This window comes from Sus scrofa, chromosome 11 (genome assembly GCF_054392235.1).
Source record: "Sus scrofa isolate SSC_HxYL_T2T_F1_AM1 chromosome 11, Sscrofa_HxYL_maternal_Yorkshire_Landrace_v2.0, whole genome shotgun sequence".
NCBI lineage: Eukaryota > Metazoa > Chordata > Mammalia > Artiodactyla > Suidae > Sus > Sus scrofa.
The window spans coordinates 34,938,069-34,952,213 of NC_139393.1; the positions used below are offsets into that span (position 1 = coordinate 34,938,069).

Sequence of the window (14,145 nt, forward strand, 5' to 3'; positions counted from 1 at the left end):
TGTGGGGTTGTCATAAATGGCTTTAATTATTTTGTATGTTTCCTCTATATACATGAAATTGATTGACTTTCTTTCTTTCTTTTTTCTTTTTTTTTTTTTTTGTCTTTTTGCCTTTTCTAGGGCCACTTTTCTAAGGCATATGGAGTTCCCATGCTAGGGGTCTGATCGGAGATGCAGCCACCAGCCCACACCAGAGCCACAGCACAACAGGATTGGAGCCACATCTGCGACCTACACCAGAGCTCACGGCAATGCTGGATCCTTAACCCACTGAGCAAGACCAGGGATTGAACCTGCAACCTCATGGATCCTAGTCAGATTCGTTAGCCACTGCACCACAATTGGAACTCTGAAATTGATCGACTTTCATATATTGAATCATCCTTGTGAACTTTGGAGGAATTCCACTTGATTGTGATATATGATCTTTTTTATATGTTGTTGGATTCAATAGGCTAAAATTTTGTTGAGAATTTTTGTGTCTATATTCATCAAAGATACTGGCCTATAATTTCTTTTTTGATAATATCTTTGGTTTTGGTATTAGGGTGATGCTGGCTACATAGAATGTCTTTGCCAGTGTTCCTTCAATCAACTTTTGGAAAAGTTTCAGAAGGTTATATATAAGTTTGTCTTTTATTTATTTATTTATTTATTTATTTTTAATTTTTTTTTCCACTATACAGCAAGGGGATCAAGTTATCCTTACAAGTATACATTTTCCCCCCCACCTTTTGTTCTGTTGCAATATGAGTATCTAGACATAGTTCTCAACGCTACTCAGAAGGATCTCCTTGTAAATCTATTCTAAGTTGTGTCTGATAACCCCAAGCTCCTGATCCCTCCCACTCCCTCCCTCTCCCATCAGGCAGCCACAAGTCTATTTTCCAAGTCCATGATTTTCTTTTCTGTGGAGATGTTCGTTTGTGCTGAATATTAGATTCCAGTTATAATTGATATCATATGGTATTTGTCTTTGTCTTTCTGACTCATTCCACTCAGTATGAGATTCTCTAGTTCCATCCATGTTGTTGCAAATGGCATTATATCATTCTTTTTTATGGCTGGGTAGTATTCCACTGTGTATATATACCTCATCTTCCTAATACAATCATCTGTCGATGGACATCTGGGTTGTTTCCATGTCCTGGCTATTGTGAAGAGTGCTGCAATGAACATGTGGGTGCATGTGTCTCTTTTAAGTAGAGTTTTGTCCGGATAGATGCCCAAGAGTGGGATTGCAGGGTCATATGGAAGTTCTGTGTATAGATTTCTAAGGTAACTCCAAACTGTTCTCCATAGTGGCTGTAGCAGTTTACATTCCCACCAACAGTGTGGGAGGGTTCCCTTTTCTCCACAACCCCTCCAGCACTTGTTCTTGTGGATTTATTAATGAGGGCCATTCTGACTGGTGTGAGGTGGTATCTCATGGTAGTTTTGATTTGCATTTCTCTTATAATCAGCGATGTTGAGCATTTTTTCATGTGTTTGCTGGCCATCTGTATATCTTCTTTGGAGAAATGTCTATTCAGGTCTTTTGTCCATTTTTCCATTGATTGATTGGGCTCTTTTGCTGTTGGGTTGTATAAGTTGCTTATATATTCTAGAGATTAATCCCTTGTCGGTTGCATCATTTGAAACTATTTTCTCCCATTCTGAAAGTTGTGTTTTTGTTTTCTTTTGGGTTTCATTTGCTGTGCAAAAGCTTTTCAGTTTGATTAGTTCCCAAGGGTTTATTTTTGCTCTAACTTCTATTGCTTTGGGAGTCTGATCTGAGAAAATATTCATGATGTTGATGTCAGAGAGTGTTTTGCTTATGTTTTCTTCTAGGAGTTTGATGGTGTCTTGTCTTATATATATAAGTCTTTCAGCCATTTTGAGTTTATTTTTGTGCATGGTGTGAGGGTGTGTTCTAGTTTCATTGCTTTGCATGCAGCTGTCCAGGTTTCCCAGCCATGCTTGCTGAATAGACTTTCCTTTTCCCATTTGATGTTCTTGCCTCCCTTGTCAAAGATTAATTGACCATAGGTGTCAGGGTTTATTTCCGGATTCTCTATTCTGTTCCATTGGTCTGTCTGCCTGTTTTGATACCAGTACCATGCTGGTATCAAAACAGTACTGGTTTTGATGACTGTGGCTTTGTAATATTTCTTGAAGTCTGGGAGAGTCATGCCTCATGCTTGGTTTTTGTTTCTCAGGAGTGCTTTGGCGATTCTGGGTCTTATGTTATTCCATATAAATATTTGGATTGTTTGTTGTGGTTCTGTGAAAAATGTCATGTGTAATGAGATGGAGATTGCATTGAATCTGTAGATTTCTTTTGGTATTATGGCCATTTTTACAATATTGATTTTTCCAATCCATGAACATGGAATATCTTTCCATTTCTTTACATCTTCTTTGATTTCTTTGATTAAAGTTTTAAAGTTCTCAGCATATAAGTCCTTTACCTCCTGGTCAGGTGTATTCCGAGGTATTTGATTTTGTGAGATACAATTTTAAAAGGTATTGTATTTTTGTATTCCTTTTCTAATATTTCATTGCTGGTATACAGAAATGCAACTGACTTCTGAATGTTAATCTTGTATCCTGCTACTTTGCTGAATTTGTTGATCAGTTCAAGTAGTTTTTGGGTTGAGTCCTTAGGATTTTCTATGTATGGCATCATGTTGTGTGCATACAGTGACAGTTTTATCTCTTCTCTTCCTATATGGATGCCTTTTATTTCTTTTGTTTGTCTAATTGCTATGGCTAGGACTTCCAAAACTATGTTGAAGAGCAGTGGTGAGAGTGGGCATCCCTGTCTTGTTCCAGATTTGAGTGAGAAGGCTTTCAGTTTTTCCCCATTGAGTATTATATTTGCTGTGGGTTTATCATAAATGGCTTTGATTATGTTCAGGAATGTTCCCTCTATACCCACTTTGGCGAGGGTCTTGATCATGCATGGATGTTGGACTTTGTCAAATGCTTTTTCTGCGTCTATTGAGATGATCATATGATTTTTGACTTTTATATGTTTTTCTTTATATGTTTGGTAGAATTCTCCTGTGAACACATCCAGTCCTGGACTTTCTTGTGTGGGGAGTGCTTTTTATTACATACTCAATTTCATTTCTAGATCACAGTGCATTCAAATGATCTATATGTTTTGACTCAGTGTTGTTGGCTTTTATGTGTCTAGAAAGTTGTCCATTTTTTCTATGGTGTCAAATTTGTTAGCATATAATTGTTCATAGCATTCTCTTATGGTTTTTTCTATTCTGTATTATCCATTGATATTTCTCCCTTTTCATTTCTTAGTTTGTCTTTTTTGGGGGGATGTTCTTTCTTCTTGGTGATTATAGCCAGAAGTTTGTTGAACAAGCTCTTGGTTATATTGATTTTTTTCTATTGCTTTCAAATATCAATTTTATTGATATTCTCTCTGATCTTTATGATTTCTTTCCTACTGTTGATTTTAGGTTTTATTTGTTCTTTTACTAATTCTTTTAGGTGGTAGGTTGAGATGTTGATTTTAAATTTTTCTGCTTTTCAGTGGAACACCTGTGTCACTATAAATTTCCCTCTAAGAACTGCGTTTGCAGTATCCCAGAGATTTTGAATAGTTGTGTTTTCATTTTCATTTGTCTGGAGGTACATATATATATATTTAATATTAATTTTATTATTAATATGTTTATTTATTTATTTTTCTGCTGTACAGCATGGGCACCAAGTTACACCTACATGTATACATACTTTTTCCTCCCATTGTTGTGTTGCGGTGTAAGTATCTAGACATAGTTCTCAATGCTACACAGCAGGATCTCATTGTAAATCCATTCCAAGAGCAATAGTTTGCATCTGTTAACCCCAAGCTCCCAATCCCTCCCACTCCCTTCCTCTCCCCCTGGGCAGCCGCAAGTCTATTCTCCAAGTCTATGATTTTTTTTTTCCCTGTGGAAACATTCATTTGTACTGTATATTAGATTCCAGTTATAAGTGCTTTCATATAGTGTTTGTCTTTCTCTGACTTATTTCACTCAGTATGAGATTCTCTAGTTCCATCCATGTTGCTGCAAATGGCATTATGTCATTCTTTTTTATGGCGGAGTAGTATTCCATTGTGTATATGTACCACGTCTTCCTAATCTTATCGTCTGTCAATGGACATTTGGGTTGTTTCCATGTCTTGGCTATTGTGAATAGTGCTGCAATGAACATGCGGGTGCATGTGCTTTTTTAAGGAAAGTTTCGTCTGGATATATGCCCAAGATTGGGATTGCTGGGTTGGAGGTATATTTTAATTTCCCTTTTGATTTTCTTGTTGACCCCTTGTTTTTTTAATATCATGCTGTTTAGTCTCCATGTAGTCAGTTTTTTTCTCTTTACTTTTCCTGTGGTTGATTTCTAGTTTCATGCCATTGTGGTCAGAGGAGATATTTGAAATAATTTCTATACTGTTAAATTTGCTGAGGTTAGTTTTGTGCCCCAGTAAGTTGCCAGTCCTTGAGAATTATCCATGTGAACTTGATAAGAATGTATATTATGATTTTTTTGGATATAATGTCCTGAAAATATATACTAAGTCTAACTTTTCTATTGTGTCTTTTAGGATCTTTGTTGCCTTTTTGATTTTCTATCAAGAGATCTGTCCATTGATGTGAGTTGTATGTCAAAATCCCCTAGTATTTTTGTATTCCCGTCAGTTTCTATTTTTATGACTGTTAATATGTTTTGTATGTATATAGGTACTCCTATAATAGGAACATGTTTATTAATAATTTTTACATCCTCTTCTTGAATTGATCCATCATTAAATAGTGACTTTCGTTGTCTTTCTTTATGGCTTTTGTTTTAAAGTGTATTTTGTCTGATATGAATACTGCAACTCCCATATCTATTTCATTCCCATGAAATATCTTTTCCATCCCCTCACTTTAAATTTTTATGTCCCTGGCCCTTAGATGAGTCTCTCATAGGTAGCATATTGAAAGCTCTTGTTTTTACATTCAGTCTTCCACAATATGCCTTTGGATTGGGACATCCAGTCAATTGACATTTAAGGTAATTATTGATAAATATGCATTTATTACCATTTTAAGCCTCGATTTCCAGTTGGTTCCATGTTTCTCTTTTGTTTCTTTATGTTTTTTGTTGAATGTTTCATTTTATTTTATGCTTGTGTCCACTTCTTTTTAGTTTTTATGAATGTGTTTGGTTTTGATTTGTGGTTACCCTGATTTTCAAGTATGTTAACCACTTCCTATATCTGCTTGCTTTACCCTGATAATTATATAGGCTCAAATACATTCTAAAAAAAAGAGTCTAGATTTTCTTACTTTCCTTCCCCACATTTTATGTCTTTGATATTCTTTTTTACATCTTCATATTTTTTCTTTTGCTGTTCCTTGTGTTTATAGTCACTTTTACACTTTTTTTTTCCTTTTACATCTCTATTCTGGCTTATTTAAGTGATTACTTTCCAACTGTGGTTTCATCTATCCTATACCTTCTTTTTTCTTTCCTATTTAGAGGAGACCTTTCAATATTTCTTTTAGAATAGGTTTAGTATTGCTGTATTCTTTTAGTTTTTATTTATTTGAAAAAAATTTTTATTTCTCCTTCTATTTTAAATTATATTACTCCTGGTTAGAGTGTTCTAGGCTGAAAATTTTTCCCTTTTTCAGCTTTCAATTTATGTTGCCACTCTTTTCTGGCCTGCAGTGTTTCTGTAGAGAAATCAGCTGGTAGCATTATGGAGGGTCCCCTAGAACTAATTATTTTTTCTTGCTTACTTCAGAAACCTCTCTGTATCTTTAACTTTTGGCATTTTTACTCTAATATGTCTTGGTGTGGGTCTGTTTTGGTTCCATTTGTTTGCGGCCCTCTGTGCTTTCTGTAACTTGATATCTGTTCACTTTAGTTTTAGATAGATTTTACCCATAATTTACTCAAATATATTTTCAATTCCCCTTTTTCTTCTCTTTCTGGAATCACTATTATGTATAGTTTGGCCTTCTTTATATTATGCTATAGATCTCTCAGATTGCTTTCATGTTTCTTTTTTTTTTTCCATTTTTCTTTCTGTCTGCTGTTCAGATTGGGTGATTTCCATTATCCTATCTTCCAAACCATTCATTTATTCCTCTGTATTATTCATTCTGCTCTTCAATGCCTTTCAGCTTTGGTCTTGGCAAAATAATTTTCTAATTTTTCTTGGCTCCTCCTTATATTTTCTAGTTCCTTCCTAAAGTAAGCTGCATTATTATTGATATCCACTCTTAATTCTTCTTTCATATCTCCTTTTAATTCCTTCAGAATTGTCACTATCACTTTTTTGAACTCATTTTTATTTTTTTTTTTTTGTATTTTTGCCATTTCTGGGGCCGCTATCGCGGCATATGGAGGTTCCCAGGCTAGGGGTCTAATCGGAGCTGTAGCTGCCAGCCTACTCCAGAGCCACAGCAATGCGGGATCCGAGCCGCATATGTGACCTACACCACAGCTCCCAGCAACGCCAGATCATTAATCCACTGAGCATGGCCAGGGATCGAACCCGCAAGCTCATGGTTCCTAGATGGATTCGTTAACCACTGTGCCACGATGGAAACTCCTGAACTCAGTCTTAAACTGCAGTGGTCTCTTTCCTTGTTTGCTCCTTCAGTGGAATTTGCCTCCTTTTCTTTTAACTGGTAGTGGTTCCTGAGCCTCCTCATTTTTATTCAGTTTTTCTTATTCTGTGAGTTTAGTGAAAACCACTACCATAGTCTTGGAGGACTATTTATTTATTTATTTTTATTTTCTTTATTTTGGAGGGCTATTTATATGTGAGTAGTTTGTGTAGGCTTTCTTTTCTTTTTTTTTTTTGCATGAGGGCTGCTATTGGGTTGGATTCTTGCTGTTTCTTTCCTCAGTATATGCTGGCTGTTATACCATTGATAGGGAGCATGCAGTTGTAAGGTCTGTGTGGTCCTACCAGGAAGATGGGGACAATAGGCAGGTCTAATAGCCAGTGCCTCATTGCTGGGCCTTTGACAATAGTGAGGACCCACAGGGAGATGTCACAGGCTGCTACTAATTTCTGGGCCCTAAGAAGTGACAGGGATCTTTGGGAAGGTAGGTGGTGCCCAGAGCATTTAGCAGTAGTAGCAGCAGGGTGTGTGCATTACCAGGGGAGTGAGAGCAACAATAGGTTGCACTTGGTTGACATGCCCTGTTCTGAGGCATTCTCTGAAATAACTGGGCCCACAGGTCATGCCTGTTCACAGACCCCTAGTGGTGGCAGGCCATGCCCACTTCTGAAGTCTGAAATGGCTGCAGGGTGGTTTGCCCCTGCAGCCTGTATCCCACACAAGAGGTGGTCCACTGCCCATAGCCTGTGTAAGAGGTGTCCTGCCACCCCAGACCCCACACATACATAAAGATATTCCTGTGGCAGTCTCAGCCCTCCTCCTCTCACCCTCCCTAACAATGGCACCTTGCTTCTTCATCGTGCCCAGGCGTCCTCCCTTGCTCCCTAGGCTGTAGTACTCTACTCCCCAGTCCATGGCACACCACTCCATAGTCCCTCAGGCTGTCACCACACAGCCAACACTAGTCCTCTCCTGGGAACTAACCTTCAGAGCCTGAGTCTTAGTCTCCAGCCCCTGCCCAAGCAAATCTGGTTGTAGTGTCCAGGGGCAGTTGTACCAAAGGTATGTGTGGCTCTCTCTCTGCTTTGTCCTCCTCATTGTTGCTGCTGTACTTTTCTCCAGGCTTTGAGGTTCCTTCTCAGTCTTGTGCTGATCTACCTGTCAGTTAGGTGGCCTCCCAGATTCATTTACTCTTTCACAGTTCCTTCTCAGGACTGCTGGTCATGTCTTAATTCCTTTCTTTTTTTTATTTTCTCTCTCTCCCAGTTATGTGGAGGCTTTCTTGCCCTTTGTGGAAATTTATGGTCCTCTTCCAGCATTCAGCAGATATTCTGTTCAAATCATTCTACATGTAAATGTTTTTTTTTGATATGTTTGTGGGAGAAGGTGAAAGCCACATCTTACTCCTTTAATATCTCGATCCCTCCTCCTGTTTGTGTTTTTTTTTTCCTGTTCTTTATAAAAACATTATAAAATCTTATGATTTATGAAAGGTTGAAATATAATAATATTTTCTCCACCATGATAGATGTAGATGTAGTCATCATTGGAACCATAGTAAGTGGAAAGATTTTGTTGTCTACTGAGAGTGCTATAGGTTCAGAAAAGCTTGCCAGATTTAGCAAATAAAAATACAGAGCCTCCAGTTGAATATGAAGAGCAGATAGACAATGGATTATTTTTAGTATAAGTATGTCCCAAATATTGCATGGGACTAAAACATTTTCTGCTGTCTGTCTGACCTCCACATTTAACTGGGCATCCCATATAATACCTGGCAATGCAAGAAGTCAAAGGGATGTAGAAGATGCACAATGGAAGATGAGCTGTAGTTAGGGTGACTATAAGCCCTAGTCTTCTCAGAAGAGAACTGGTTTACATTTGCTATCTTCACATTCACTATCTTTGATCCTCAAATATAACCAGGTTTGGATGTGAACTGTATGATCACAACAATATCAATAGCAGCTCAAATCATTATTTAATGATAGTGTGGTGAAAAGTATAACATTTCAATTGGTTCTGGAAACACATTTCTGAAGAGTTATTACAAACCAAAATTTACAGTTTTGAGAGTTGAGAAATCCTGTCGGAATAGTGAAGTTTCTGGGCAGTGTGAAGAATAGTAGATGGCATTGGAAATACTTGTTCAGCTGAGAGGTGATAAATGGAGAGGGTAACCACCCAAGTACATTGTAATGTACAGGGTATAAATGTGCCACTTTAGGGAGGAAGTAGTATAAATTTAGGAGGTAAGACCTTTAGAGCTCTAGATGTGCTGACCCTTTTCTATCTCTCATTTCCTTTGCTTCAGTCACCTTGTCCACTTTCCGTTTCTTGAACATAACTCTTTGCCTCCTTCTTCAGAAACTACACTTTCCATTTTTCTTACTCTGGCCTCTGACATCCTCCTTTCCTACACCTCTTGACCTTTGTTTACCTCCCCTCTCTCAGTTTAGGCAATAGTATGTCTGTCTTTCAGCATTTTTTTTTTGTGAGACTCTGGAAGATGTCAGTCTTCCCAGCAAAGACATTAACAGTGATTTCTGTTTTTTCCGTCTCTGTTCTTATCTCAATATGTTTGTCCTATTTCTTGGTTATTCTATGTCTTTTCTATTAGACTGTAAGTTCTGTGATTTTTATGTATTTTACATACCTAGTATTAAATGAATTCTTATAGAAGGAATGCACAATTGTAGGGAAAGAGTTTAACAGAAGTAAACTTTATTAGAGACTCCATCTGTCCAGATGCAAAATAGACTGCCTCTAAATTACTGAACTTGTGATCACTCGACATTTTTAGCCAAAGGATGAATGACCATCTGTCAGTGATGAGGATGTTCCAGAAGGGTTTACACAAATAGTGGAATGGAAAGTTGATGGTCTCTAAGGTCTTTTCTGACCTTTATATTGTGTGACTTACAAATGAACTATAATACAACTTTTTTAAAGTTAGAAATGCCATTATTTCACAGATAATTATTCTGAAATACTACAGGATGAGACCCATTGAGAGGTTTGCGCATTAAATAATAATCAATGATTGAGTAAAACAGTGACGTTGAGATGATTTTCTTTATTTTTCTTCCTTTTCCAGATAAGGATTTGAAGACACACATTGATTAGTTGAGGCATTAAATTGAAGTTTGGTCTAGATTAAGATTTAGAGCTCAAGATTCAAAAAGCTTCCTTTGCATGTTACATGGTGAAACCTTCAATTTCTTAAGCCATAAGAAAAGTAGGTAAGCATTATTATTTGACATATTGAATGATTAGAACTAAAATAATGTAAAAACATTTTTAATTTTCTAGTGAAATTACCTCTACTAATTTCAGAAAATTCTGCAATTTCCGCTAATTTTGGCTTCAGTGTTGAAAATTATATTATACATGGTGCCAAAGACTATTCTATACAGTATTTCCTTCCCATAAAGTAAGTCCTTCAAAACCTAAATATATTTCTAAGAACTTATCTAAGAAAAAATATGTTTATAAATTTAGATGTTTGTAATGCATAAATTGGAAATAGTATTAAAATTGAAAAATAGTATTTGAATTAATCATGCCATGGATAGGTTTGCCTTAATAACTGCAATTTTTAAATTTATTTATTTATTTTTTGATGCTTTTTTCATTTTTTAATGATTTTAATTTTTCCATATAATTGGTTTACAGTGTTCTGCCAATTTACACTGTACAGCAAAGCAACCCCATCAAAAAATATATATATATGTATGTATACACACACATTCTTTTTCTCACATTATCCTCCATCATGCTCCATCACAAGTGACTAGATATAGTTCCTGTGCTATACAGCAGGATCTCACTGCTTATCCACTCCAAATGCAATATTTTGCTTCTATTACCCCCCATTCCCAGTCCATCCCACTCCCTCCCCCTACCTTTTGGTAACCACGGGTCTATTCTCCAAGTCCATGCATTTCTTTTCTGCCGAAAGTTTCATTTGTGCCATATATTAGATTCCAAATATAAGTGATATCATATGGTATTTGTCTTTCTCTTTTTGACTTAACTTTCACTTAGTAGGAGAGTCTCTAGTTCCATCCATGTTCTTGCAAATGGCATTGATTTATTATTTTTTATGGCTGAGTAGTATTCCATTGTGTATATATGCCACATTTTCTTAATCCATTCATCTGTTGGTGGATATTTAGGTTGTTTCCATGTCTTGGGTATTGCGAAGAGTGCTGCAATGAACATACAGGTGTGTGTGTGTGTATATTTCAAGGAAAGTTTTTTCTGGATATATTCCCAAGAGTGAGATTGCTGGGTCATATGTTAGTTCTATATTTAGTTTTCTGAGGTACCTCCATACTGTTTTCCATAGTGGTTGTACCAATTTACATTCCCACCAACAGTGTAGGAGGGTTCTCTTTTCTCCATATCCTCTTCAGCATTTATCAGTGGCTTAATAATGATGGCCATTCTGATGGATGTGAAGGGTACCTCATAGTGGTTTTTATTCCCATTTCTCTAATAATTAGTGATGTTGAGAATTTTTTCATATGCTTGTTGTCCATCTATATATCTTCTTCGAAGAAACGTCTATTCAGGCCTTTTGCCCATTTTTCAGTTGGGTTGTTGGTTTTTTTGCTTGTGAGTTGTATATGTTGTCTGTATATGAACAGAAATAAACTCAAAATGGCTTAATGACTTAAACATAAGACAAGACACAATCAAAACCCTAGAAAAGAACATAGGCAAAACATTCTCTGACATCAACCTTAAAAATATTTGCTTAGATCAGTTTCCCAAAGCAATAGAAATAAAAGCAAAAATAAACCAATGGAACCTAATCAAACTGGCATGGTTTTGCACAGCAAAGGAAACCATTAAAAAAAAAAAAGGGAGTTCCCATAGTGGTGCGGTGGTTAACGAATCCGACTAGGAACCATGAGGTTGTGGGTTCGGTCCCTGCCCTTGCTCAGTGGGTTAATGATCCGGCGTTGCTGTGAGCTGTGGTGTAGGTTGCAGACACGGCTTGGATCACTCGTTGCTGTGGCTCTGGCGTAGGCTGGCAGCTGCAGTTCTGATTAGACCCCTAGCCTGGGAACCTCCATATGCCACGGGAGCGGCCCAAGAAATGGCAAAAAGCCAAAAAAAAAAAAAAAAAAAAAAAAAAAAGACAACCTACAAAATGGAAGAAAATAAGTTTTTTTTGTATTATTTTTTATTTTTTAATTATTTTTATTTTTCCATTATAGCTGGTATACAGTGTTCTGTTAATTTTTTACTGTACAGCAAGTTGACCATTCGCACATACATGTATACATTCTTTTTTCTCACATTATCATGCTCTATCATAAGTGACTAGATATAGTTTGCAGTGCTGTACAGCTTGATCTCAGTGCTTATCCATTTCCAAAGCAATAGTTTGCATCTATTAACACCAAAATCCCACTCTATCCCACTCCCTCCCCCTCCCCTTTGGAAAATAGTTTTAAATGATGCAGTTTTTAAATTTAAATTGTGTTATTATGATGTGCTTTTTTATGATTTGTTTATTTATTTATTATTTTGTCTTTTTAGGTCTGAACTCACAGCATATGGAGTTTCCCAGGCTAGGGGCTGAATTAGAGCTGCAGCTGCTGGCCTATGCCACAGCCGCAGCAGCTTGGGATCTGAGCCCTGTCTGCGACGTACACCACAGTTGATGGCTACACCAGATTGTTAACCCACTGAGCAAGGCCAGGTATTAAACCCGCATACTAGTCGTGTTCATTAACCACTGAGCTATGATGGGAACTCCTTGCATTATTTTTTTAGTGATTGCTTAATGGCAGGCACTATTTTAACCACTTTAAAAATAATAATTGGTTAAGTTCTGACAAAATTCCTACAACAGAGGTACTATTAATTTTCCAGTTTGCAGAAGAAGAAACTAAAATAAAGAGTGAAATTAAATTTTTGAACCTGGAGTTCCCATCGTGGTGCAGTGGTTAACGAATCCGACTAGGAACCATGAGGTTGCCGGTTCCATCCCTGGCCTTGCTGAGTGGGTTAACGTTCCGGCGTTGTCATGAGCTGTGGTGTAGGTTGCAGACGCGGTTCGGATCCCGCGTTGCTGTGGCTCTGGCATAGGCCGGTGACTACAGCTCCGATTCGACCCCTAGCCTGGGAACCTCCATATGCTGCGGGAGCGGCCCAAGAAATAGCAAAAAGACAAAAAAATAAAAATTTTTGTACCAAGTCATTCTGATTGCAGATCCATGCTCTGGGACAAAAAATGTAGGGTAAAAGTTTCTTGTCTCATTCCTTTCTCATACTTTTACCACTTCTCAGAAGTAAGCATATTTAGCCTTTAGTGTTCATAAAATTTTCTGATAGATATCACCAAAACCTTAAGAACATCTAACTTTGTCAACTGCTCTTTTAAAAGACGTAAGTTAATAAGGAACTGTGAACATACCACTTGTAATTTTCTCTCAACCTCCATTCCCAGACTTTTGTTAGTTGTATTTTGGTTATATTAGTTCTTACTCTTGGGATCTTTTAAGAAATATCATAAAATATCTAATTTTGATCAATTAACTTATCTATTTTTCATTATATAATTTGCAGAAGTAAGGTTGGTTTAATAGGTAAAAACAAGTTTAAAAAATCATAGATGTATTTTGCTTATGTAATCTTTGTTTAACTTAGAACCATGTACTATGAAAGACATTTAATGCAATGCCATTAACATTTGGGATCATTTTACATTTATTCCTCATACTCACTAAGAATCATGTTACAGTTTTCTTTGCTTAAATGAAGGCCATGTTTTTATCATAAAACGTTAGACTTCCATAGATTTTCTGTATTTTTATTTACTTTATTGAAGAGGTATACACTGGACTCCTGATCATATTGTCAAATATCTGGCAGATCTGATTTTACATCTAACCATTGCAATGGAGTTTACAACATGACTAATTCCTATAACAATATTTCTATGGATGTGCATAAATATATATGAAATGGTAGCTCTTCATACTTAAAGATATTTATAAATAAGCATAATTGAGTATGTATATAATAGGAAAAATTATATAGTATTATAATATATATATAATGTTTATAAATTTTGACAAATTTGACATTTGTCAGTATAACGTAGGATGTATTTTTAGTTCTTTAGTTAATAAAACCATATGTGCCTGTGATGATCCATTAGACTCTAAGGAATATAAAATAATTATACCAAGTAGCATATTGCAAAAAAGATTTAATATGAGTTCTCCTACATTCTCTAAGTCAGATACATATTTTAATTTTTTTTTCTTTCAGTATAATCAGTAATTCTGAGATTTTTAAACAAATCCAGGTCACTTTGTCCAGTACATTAATATGTCATGGTTGCTTACTGTAGTTGCCATTTATGATTTCAAAGAGATTTTTTAGTATATTTTCATTATGGGGGCAATTCCTTTTTTTTTTTGGTCTTTTTTTTTTAGGGCCACACCCATGACATGTGTAGGTTCCCAGGCTAGGGGCGGAATCAGAGCTGTAGCTGCTGCCCTAGGCC

At 36.4% G+C, this 14,145-nt stretch overlaps 1 long non-coding RNA gene across 2 annotated transcripts in view; it reads left to right on the forward strand.

The window, feature by feature from the left end:
- LOC146398611 (uncharacterized) overlaps positions 1-4,822 on the forward strand; it is a 48,750-nt gene extending 43,928 nt beyond the window's left edge. Inside the window, exon 3 of one of the 2 annotated variants that reach the window (XR_014820052.1) lies at positions 121-4,822. This is a non-coding gene — a long non-coding RNA (uncharacterized LOC146398611). The remainder of the gene's footprint in view (positions 1-120) is intronic. The other variant, XR_014820051.1, reaches the window with a different exon arrangement.
- The last annotated feature ends 9,323 nt before the right edge of the window (positions 4,823-14,145 follow it).